A 12,246-nucleotide genomic window follows, 5' to 3' on the forward strand; every position below is an offset into this window, starting at 1 on the left:
GGAATGGAATAGAATGGAATCAACCCGAGTAGAACGGAACGGAACGGAACGGAACAGAACGAAACGGAACGGAATGTTATGATCAAACCGAGTGGAATGGAATGGAATGGAATGGAATGCAATGGAATAGAATGGAATCAACCCGAGTAGAACGGAACGGAATGCAACGGAACGGAACGGAACGGAACGGAACGGAATGGAATGGAATGTAACGGAATTCAATGGAATGGAATGGAATGAAATGGAATTCAATGGAATGGAATGGAATGGAATGGAATGGAATGGAATGGAACGGAACGGAACGGAATGGAACGGAACGGAACGGAATGGAACGGAATTCAAAGGAATGGAGCGGAATTCAATGGAATGGAACGGAATGGAACGGAATGGAACGGAATGGAATGGAATGGAATGGAACGGAATTCAATGGAATGGAATGGAATGGAATGGAATTCAATGGAATCGAATGGAATGGAATGGAGTGGAATGGAATTCAATGGAATCGAATGGAATGGAATGGAATGGAATTAAATGGAATGGAATTCAATGGAATTCAATGGAATGGAATGGAATGGAATGGAATGGAATGGATTTCAATGGAATGGAATGGAATGGAATGGAATGGAATCGAATGGAATCGAATGGAATCGAATGGAATGGAATGGAATAGAATGGAATCAACCAGAGTAGAACGGAAGGGAACGGAATGGAACGGAACGGAACGGAACGGAACGGAATGGAATGGAATAGAATGGAATCAACCCGAGTAGAACGGAACGGAACGCAACGGAACGGAACGGAACAGAACGGAACGGAATGGAATGGAATGGAACGGAATTCAATGGAATGGAATGGAATGAAATGGAATTCAATGGAACGGAATGGAATGGAATGGAATGGAATGGAATGGAATTCAATGGAATGGAATGGAATGGAATGGAATGGAATGGAATGGAATGGAATTCAATGGAATTGAATGGAATGGAATTCAATGGAATGGAATTCCATGGAATTCAACGGAACGGAATGGAATGGAATGGAATGGAACGGAATTCAATGGAATGGAATGGAATTGAATGGAATTCAATGGAATCGAATGGAATGGAATGGAATGGAAAGGAATAGAATGGAATCAACCCGAGTAGAACGGAACGGAATGCAACGGAAAGGAACGGAACGGAATGGAATGGAACGGAATGGAATGGAATGGAACGGAATTCAATGGAATGGAATGGAATGAAATGGAATTCAATGGAATGGAATGGAATGGAATGGAATGGAATGGAATGGAATTCAATGGAATGGAATGGAATGGAATGGAATGGAATGGAATTCAATGGAATTGAATGGAATGGAATTCAATGGAATGGAATTCAATGGAATTCAATGGAATGGAATGGAATGGAATAGAATGGAATCAACCCGAGTAGAACGGAACGGAACGGAACGGAACAGAACGAAACGGAACGGAATGTTATGATCAAACCGAGTGGAATGGAATGGAATGGAATGGAATGCAATGGAATAGAATGGAATCAACCCGAGTAGAACGGAACGGAATGCAACGGAACGGAACGGAACGGAACGGAACGGAATGGAATGGAATGTAACGGAATTCAATGGAATGGAATGGAATGAAATGGAATTCAATGGAATGGAATGGAATGGAATGGAATGGAATGGAATTCAATGGAATGGAATGGAATGGAAAGGAATGGAATGGAATGGAATGGAATGGAATTCAATGGAATGGAATGGAATGGAAAGGAATGGAATGGAATGGAATTCAATGGAATAGAATGGAATGGAATGGAATGGAATCGAATGGAATCGAATGGAATCGAATGGAATCGAATGAAAAGGAATGGAATAGAATGGAATCAACCCGAGTAGAACGGAATCGAATGGAATGAAATGGAATGGAATGGAATGGAATGGAATGGAATTCAATGGAATTCAATGGAATGGAATGGAATGGAATGGAGTGGAGTGGAGTGGATTGGAGTGGAGTGGAGTGGAGTGGAGTGGAGTGGAATGGAATGGAGTGGAATGGAATGGAATGGAATGGAATCGAATGTAATCGAATGGAATCGAATGGAATCGAATGGAATGGAATGGAATAGAATGAAATCAACCCGAGTAGAGCGGAACGGAACGGAACGGAACGGAATGGAATGGAATTCAAAGGAATGGAATTCAATGGAATTCAATGGAATGGAATTCAATGGAATTCAATGGAATGGAATGGAATGGAATGGAATGGAATGGAATGGAATGGAATTCAATGGAATGGAATGGAATGGAACGGAATGGAATGGAATGGAATGGAATGGAATGGAATGGAATGGAATGGAACGGAATGGAATTCAATGGAATTCAATGGAATGGAATGGAATGGAGTGGAGTGGAGGGGATTGGAGTGGAGTGGAGTGGAGTGGAGTGGAATGGAATGGAATGGAATGGAATGGAATGGAATGGAATGGAATGGAATGGAATAGAATGGAATTCAATGGAATGGAATGGAATGGAATGGAATGGAATGGAATTCAATGGAATGGAATGGAATGGAATCGAATGGAATCGAATGGAATCGAGTGGAATGGAATGGAATGGAATGGAATAGAATGGAATCAAACCGAGTAGAACGGAACGGAATGCAACGGAACGGAACGGAACAGAACGGAACGGAACGGAATGGAATGGAACGGAATTCAATGGAATGGAATGGAATGGAATGGAATTCAATGGAATGGAATGGAATTCCATGGAATGGAATGGAACGGAATGGAATGGAACGGAATTAAATGGAATGGAATGGAATGGAATGGAATGGAATCGAATGGAATCGAATGGAATCGAATGGAATCGAATGGAATCGAATGGAATGGAATGGAATAGAATGGAATCAACCCCAGTAGAACGGAAGGGAACGGAACGGAACGGAACGGAACGGAACGGAGCGGAACGGAATGGAATGGAATAGAATGGTATCAACCCGATTAGAACGGAATGGAATGGAATGGAATGGAATGGAACGGAATGAAACAGAACGGAATGGAACGGAACGGAACGGAAAGGAATGGAATGGAATGAACCCGAGTAGAACGGAATGGAATGGAATGGAATGGAATGGAATGGAATGCAATGGATTCGAATGGAATGGAATGGAATACAATGAAATCAACCCGAGTAGAATGGAATGGAATGGAATGGAATAGAATGGAATGGAATGGAATGGAATGGAATGGAATGGAACGGAACGGAATGGAACGGAATGGAACGGAATGGAACGGAATGGAACGGAATTCAAAGGAATGGAACGGAATTCAATGGAATGGATCGGAATGGAACGGAATGGAACGGAATGGAACGGAATGGAATGGAATGGAATGGAACGGAATTCAATGGAATGGAATGGAATGGAATGGAATTCAATGGAATCGAATGGAATGGAATGGAGTGGAATGGAATTCAATGGAATCGAATGGAATGGAATGGAATGGTATTAAATGGAGTGGAATTCAATGGAATTCAATGGAATGGAATGGAATGGAATGGAATGGAATGGAATGGAATGGAATGGAATTCAATGGAATGGAATGGAATGGAATCGAATGGAATCGAATGGAATCGAATGGAATCGAATGGAATGGAATGGAATAGAATGGAATCAACCCGAGTAGAACGGAACGGAATGCAACGGAACGGAACGGAACGGAACGGAACGGAACGGAATGGAATGGAATGGAACGGAATCAACCCGATTAGAACGGAATGGAATGGAATGGAATGGAATGGAACGGAATGGAACAGAATGGAATGGAACGGAACGGAACGGAAAGGAATGGAATGGAATGAACCCGAGTAGAACGGAAGGGAATGGAACGGAATGGAATGGATTTGAATGGAATGGAATGGAATACAATGGAATCAACCCGAGTAGAATGGAATGGAATGGAATGGAATGGAATTGAATGGAATGGAATGGAATGGAATGGAATGGAATGGAACGGAAAGGAACGGAATGGAACGGAACGGAACGGAATGGAACGGAATTCAAAGGAATGGAGCGGAATTCAATGGAATGGAATGGAATGGAACGGAATGGAACGGAATGCAATGGAATGGAATGGAACGGAATTCAATGGAATGGAATGGAATGGAATGGAATTCAATGGAATCGAATGGAATGGAATGGAGTGGAATGGAATTCAATGGAATCGAATGGAATGGAATGGAATGGAATAAAATGGAATGGAATTCAATGGAATTCAATGGAATGGAATGGAATGGAATGGAGTGGAATGCAATGGAATGGATTTCAATGGAATGGAATGGAATGGAATCGAATGGAATCGAATGGAATCGAATGGAATGGAATGGAATAGAATGGAATAAACCCGAGTAGAACGGAAGGGAACGGAACGGAACGGAACGGAACGGAATGGAATGGAATGGAATAGAATGGTATCAACCCGATTAGAACGGAATGGAAAGGAATGGAATGGAATGGAACGGAATGGAACAGAATGGAATGGAACGGAACGGAGCGGAAAGGAATGGAATGGAATGAACCCGAGTAGAACGGAATGGAATGGAATGGAATGGAATGGATTCGAATGGAATGGAATGGAATACAATGGAATCAACCCGAGTAGAATGGAATGGAATGGAATGGAATGGAATGGAATGGAATTGAACGGAACGGAATGGAACGGAATGGAACGGAATGGAACGGAATTCAAAGGAATGGAACGGAATTCAATGGAATGGAACGGAATGGAACGGAATGGAACGGAATGGAACGGAATGGAATGGAATGGAATGGAACGGAATTCAGTGGAATGGAATGGAATGGAATGGAATTCAATGGAATCGAATGGAATGGAATGGAGTGGAATGGAATTCAATGGAATCGAATGGAATGGAATGGAATGGTATTAAATGGAGTGGAATTCAATGGAATTCAATGGAATGGAATGGAATGGAATGGAATGGAATGGAATGGAATCGAATGGAATCGAATGGAATCGAATGGAATCGAATGGAATGGAATGGAATAGAATGGAATCAACCCCAGTAGAACGGAAGGGAACGGAACGGAACAGAATGGAACGGAACGGAGCGGAACGGAATGGAATGGAATAGAATGGTAGCAAACCGATTAGAACGGAATGGAATGGAATGGAATGGAACGGAATGAAACAGAATGGAATGGAACGGAACGGAACGGAAAGGAATGGAATGGAATGAACCCGAGTAGAACGGAAAGGAATGGAATGGAATGGAATGGAATGGAATGCAATGGATTCGAATGGAATGGAATGGAATACAATGAAATCAACCCGAGTAGAATGGAATGGAATGGAATGGAATAGAATGGAATGGAATGGAATGGAATGGAATGGAATGGAACGGAACGGAACGGAACGGAATGGAACGGAATGGAACGGAATGGAACGGAATTCAAAGGAATGGAACGGAATTCAATGGAATGGATCGGAATGGAACGGAATGGAACGGAATGGAACGGAACGGAATGGAATGGAATGGAACGGAATTCAATGGAATGGAATGGAATGGAATGGAATTCAATGGAATCGAACGGAATGGAATGGAGTGGAATGGAATTCAATGGAATCGAATGGAATGGAATGGAATGGTATTAAATGGAGTGGAATTCAATGGAATTCAATGGAATGGAATGGAATGGAATGGAATGTAATGGAATGGAATGGAATGGAATGGAATTCAATGGAATGGAATGGAATGGAATCGAATGGAATCGAATGGAATCGAAAGGAATCGAATGGAATGGAATGGAATAGAATGGAATCAACCCGAGTAGAACGGAACGGAATGCAATGGAACGGAATGGAACGGAACGGAACGGAACGGAATGGAATGGAATGGAACGGAATCAACCCGATTAGAACGGAATGGAATGGAATGGAATGGAATGGAACGGAATGGAACAGAATGGAATGGAACGGAACGGAACGGAAAGGAATGGAATGGAATGAACCCGAGTAGAACGGAAGGGAATGGAACGGAATGGAATGGATTTGAATGGAATGGAATGGAATACAGTGGAATCAACCCGAGTAGAATGGAATGGAATGGAATGGAATGGAATGGAATGGAATGGAATGGAACGGAACGGAACGGAATGGAACGGAACGGAACGGAATGGAACGGAATTCAAAGGAATGGAGCGGAATTCAATTTAATGGAACGGAATGGAACGGAATGGAACGGAATGGAACGGAATGGAATGGAATGGAATGGAACGGAATTCAATGGAATGGAATGGAATGGAATGGAATTCAATGGAATGGAATGGAATGGAATGGATTCTAATGGAATTCAATGGAATCGAATGGAATGGAATGGAATGGAATTATAGGGAATGGAATTCAATGGAATTCAATGGAATGGAATGGAATGGAATGGAATGCAATGGAATGGATTTCAATGGAATGGAATGGAATGGAATCGAATGGAATGGAATGGAATAGAATGGAATCAACCCGAATAGAACGGAAGGGAACGGAACGGAACGGAACGGAACGGAACGGAATGGAACGGAATGGAATTTAATAGAATGGTATCAACCTGATTAGAGCGGAATGGAATGGAATGGAACGGAATGGAACAGAATGGAATGGAACGTAACGGAACGGAAAGGAATGGAATGGAATGAACCCGAGTAGAACGGAATGGAATGGAATGGAATGGAATGGATTCGAATGGAATGGAATGGAATACAATGGAATCAACCCGAGTAGAATGGAATGGAATGGAATAGAATGGAATGGAATGGAATGGAATGGAATGGAACGGAATGGAACAGAATGGAATGGAACGGAACGGAACGGAAAGAATGGAATGGAATGAACCCGAGTAGAACGGAATGGAATGGAATGCAATGGAATGGATTCGAATGGAATGGAATGGAATACAATGGAATCAACCCGAGTAGAATGGAATGGAATGGAATGGAATGGAATGGAATGGAATGGAATGGAATGGAACGGAATGGAACGGAACGGAACAGAATGGAACGGAACGGAACGGAATGGAACGGAATTCAAAGGAATGGAACGGAATTCAATGGAATGGAAAGGAATGGAACGGAATGGAACGGAATGGAACGGAATGGAATGGAATGGAATGGAACGGAATTCAATGGAATGGAATGGAATGGAATGGAATTCAATGGAATCGAATGGAATGGAATGGAGTGGAATGGAATTCAATGGAATCGAATGGAATGGAATGGAATGGAATTAAATGGAATGGAATTCAAAGGAATTCAATGGAATGTAATGGAATGGAATGGAATGGAATGGAATGGAATGGAATGGATTTCAATGGAATGGAATGGAATGGAATCGAATGGAATCGAATGGAATCGAATGGAATGGAATGGAATGGAATGGAATAGAATGGAATCAACCCGAGTAGAACGGAAAGGAATGCAACGGAACGGAACGGAACGGAACGGAATGGAATGGAATGGAACGGAATTCAATGGAATGGAATGGAATGAAATGGAATTCAATGGAATGGAATGGAATGGAATGCAATGGAATTCAATGGAATGGAATGGAATGGAATCGAATGGAATCGAATGGAATCGAATGGAATTGATTGGAATGGAATGGAATCGAATGGAATGGAATGGAATATAATGGAATCAACCCGAGTAGAACGGAATGGAATGGAATGGAATGGAATGGAATGGAATGGAATGGATTGGAATTCAATGGAATGGAATGAAATGGAATGGAATCGAATGGAATGGAATGGAATAGAATGGAATCAACCCGAGTAGAACGGAATGGAATGGAATCGAATGGAATGGAATGGAATGGAATGGATTGGAATTCAATGGAATGGAATGGAATCGAATGGAATGGAATGGAATGGAATTAAATGGAATGGAATTCAATGGAATTCAATGGAATGGAATGGAATGGAATGGAATGGAATGAAATTCTATGGAATGGAATGGAATCGAATGGAATCGAATGGAATCGAATGGAATCGAATGGAATCTAATGGAATGGAATGGAATAGAATGGAATCAACCCGAGTAGAACGGAACGGAACGCAACGGAACGGAACGGAACGGAACGGAACGGAATGGAATGGAACGGAATTCCATGGAATGGAATGGAATGGAATGGAATTCTATGGAATGAAATGGAATGGAATGGAATGGAATGGAATGGAATGGAATGGAATTCAATGGAATGGAATGGAATGGAATGGAATGGAATGGAATGGAATGGAATAGAATGGAATCGAATGGAATCGAAAGGAATCGAATGGGATCTAATGGAATGGAATGGAATGGAATGGAATGGAATGGAATTCAATGGAAAGGAATTCAATGGAATTCAATGGAATGGAATGGAATGGAATGGAATGGAATGGCATGGAATTCAATGGAATTGAATGGAATGGAATGGAATCGAATGGAATGGAATGGAAACGAATGGAATCGAATGGAATCGAATGGAATCGAATGGAATGGAATGGAATAGAATGGAATCAACCCAAGTGGAACGGAACGGAATGGAACGGAACGGAACGGAACGGAACCGAACGGAATGGAATGGAACGGAATTCAATGGAATGGAATGGAATGAAATGGAATTCAATGGAATGGAATGGAATGGAATGGAATGGAATGGAATGGAATGGAATTCAATGGAATGGAATGGAATGGAATGGAATGGAATGGAATGGAATGGAATTCAATGGAATTGAATGGAATGGAATTCAATGGAATGGAATTCAATGGAATTCAATGGAATGGAATGGAATGGAATAGAATGGAATCAACCCGAGTAGAACGGAACGGAACGGAACGGAAAGGAACGAAGCGGAACGGAATGTTATGATCAACCCGAGTGGAATGGAATGGAATGGAATGGAATGGAATGGAATAGAATGGAATCAACCCGAGTAGAACGGAACGGAATGCAACGGAACGGAACGGAACGGAACGGAAAGGAACGGAATGGAATGGAATGGAATGTAACGGAATTCAATGGAATGGAATGGAATGAAATGGAATTCAATGGAATGGAATGGAATGGAATGGAATGGAATGGAATGGAATTCAATGGAATGGAATGGAATGGAAAGGAATGGAATGGAATGGAATGGAATGGAATTCAATGGAATGGAATGGAATGGAAAGGAATGGAATGGAATGGAATTCAATGGAATAGAATGGAATGGAATGGAATGGAATCGAATGGAATCGAATGGAATCGAATGGAATCGAATGAAAAGGAATGGAATAGAATGGAATCAACCCGAGTAGAACGGAATCGAATGGAATGAAATGGAATGGAATGGAATGGAATTCAATGGAATTCAATGGAATTCAATGGAATGGAATGGAATGGAATGGAGTGGAGTGGAGTGGATTGGAGTGGAGTGGAGTGGAGTGGAGTGGAGTGGAATGGAATGGAGTGGAATGGAATGGAATGGAATGGAATCGAATGTAATCGAATGGAATCGAATGGAATCGAATGGAATGGAATGGAATAGAATGGAATCAACCCGAGTAGAGCGGAACGGAACGGAACGGAACGGAATGGAATGGAATGGAATTCAATGGAATGGAATTCAATGGAATTCAATGAAATGGAATTCAATGGAATTCAATGGAATGGAATGGAATGGAATGGAATGGAATGGAATGGAATGGAATTGAATGGAATGGAATTCAATGGAATGGAATGGAATGGAACGGAATGGAATTCAATGGAATGGAAAGGAATGGAATGGAATGGAATGGAATTCAATGGAATGGAATGGAATGGAAAGGAATGGAATCGAATGGAATCGAATGGAATCGAATGGAATCGAATGGAATGGAATGGAATAGAATGGAATCAACCCGAGTAGAACGGAACGGAACGCAACGGAACGGAACGGAACGGAACGGAACGGAATGGAATGGAACGGAAATCAATGGAATGGAATGGAATGGAATGGAATGGAATGGAATGGAATGGAATCGAATGGAATCGAATGGAATCGAATGGAATCGAACGGAATGGAATGGAATAGAATGGAATCAACCCCAGTAGAACGGAAGGGAACGGAACGGAACGGAACGGAATGGAATGGAATAGAATGGTATCAACCCGATTAGAACGGAATGGAATGGAATGGAATGGAATGGAACGGAATGGAACAGAGTGGAATGGAACGGAACGGAACGGAAAGGAATGGAATGGAATGAACCCGAGTAGAAGGGAATGGAATGGATTCGAATGGAATGGAATGGAATACAATGGAATCAACCCAAGTAGAATGGAATGGAATGGAATGGAATGGAAAGGAATGGAATGGAATGGAATGGAATGGAACGGAACGGAACGGAATGGAACGGAACGGAACGGAATGGAACGGAATTCAAAGGAATGGAACGGAATTCAATGGAATGGAACGGAATGGAACGGAATGGAACGGAATGGAACGGAATGGAATGGAATGGAATGGAACGGAATTCAGTGGAATGGAATGGAATGGAATGGAATTCAATGGAATCGAATGGAATGGAATGGAGTGGAATGGAATTCAATGGAATCGAAAGGAATGGAATGGAATGGAAATAAATGGAATGGAATTCAATGGAATTCAATGGAATGGAATGGAATGGAATGGAATGGAATGGAATGGAATGGAATGGAATGGAATGGAATCGAATGGAATCGAATGGAATCGAAAGGAGTGGAATTCAATGGAATGGAATCGAATGGAATCGAATGGAATCGAATGGAATGGAATGGAAAGGAATGGAATAGAATGGAATCAACCCGAGTAGAACGGAACGGAATGCAACGGAACGGAACGGAACAGAACGGAACGGAACGGAATGGAATGGAATGGAACGGAATTCAATGGAATGTAATGGAGTGTAATGGAATTCAATGGAATGGAATGGAATGGAATGGAATGGAATGGAATTCAATGGAATGGAATGGAATGGAATGGAATGGAATGGAATGGAATGGAATGGAATTCAATGGAATGGAATGGAAAGGAATCGAATGGAATCGAGTGGAATCGAATGGAATCGAATGGAATCGAATGGAATGGAATGGAAAAGAATGGAATCCACCCGAGTAGAACGGAAAGGAACGCAACGGAACGGAAGGGAACGGAACGGAACGGAACGGAATGGAACGGAATGGAATGCAATGGAATTCAATGCAATGGAATGGAATGGAATGGAATGGAATGGAATGGAATGGAATCGAAAGGAATCGAATGGAATCGAATGGAATGGAATGGAGTAGAATGGAATCAACCCCAGTAGAACGCAAGGGAACGGAACGGAACGGAACGGAACGGAATGGAATGGAATAGAATGGAATCAACCCGATTAGAACGGAATGGAATGGAATGGAATGGAATGGAACGGAATGGAACAGAATGGAATGGAACGGAACGGAACGGAAAGAATGGAATGGAATGAACCCGAGTAGAACGGAATGGAATGGAATGCAATGGAATGGATTCGAATGGAATGGAATGGAATACAATGGAATCAACCCGAGTAGAATGGAATGGAATGGAATGGAATGGAGTGGAATGGAATGGAATGGAACGGAATGGAACGGAACGGAACGGAATGGAACGGAACGGAACGGAATGGAACGGAATTCAAAGGAATGGAACGGAATTCAATGGAATGGAAAGGAATGGAACGGAATGGAACGGAATGGAACGGAATGGAATGGAATGGAATGGAACGGAATTCAATGGAATGGAATGGAATGGAATGGAATTCAATGGAATCGAATGGAATGGAATGGAGTGGAATGGAATTCAATGGAATCGAATGGAATGGAATGGAATGGAATTAAATGGAATGGAATTCAAAGGAATTCAATGGAATGTAATGGAATGGAATGGAATGGAATGGAATGGAATGGATTTCAATGGAATGGAATGGATTGGAATCGAATGGAATCGAATGGAATCGAATGGAATGGAATGGAATGGAATGGAATAGAATGGAATCAACCCGAGTAGAACGGAAAGGAATGCAACGGAACGGAACGGAACGGAACGGAACGGAACGGAATGGAATGGAATGGAACGGAATTCAATGGAATGGAATGGAAGGAAATGGAATTCAATGGAATGGAATGGAATGGAATGGAATGGAATTCAATGGAATGGAATGGAATGGAATCGAATGGAATCGAA

The sequence above is a fragment of the Gorilla gorilla genome, chromosome 16 (genome assembly GCF_029281585.2).
Source record: "Gorilla gorilla gorilla isolate KB3781 chromosome 16, NHGRI_mGorGor1-v2.1_pri, whole genome shotgun sequence".
Classification (NCBI taxonomy): Eukaryota; Metazoa; Chordata; class Mammalia; order Primates; family Hominidae; genus Gorilla; species Gorilla gorilla.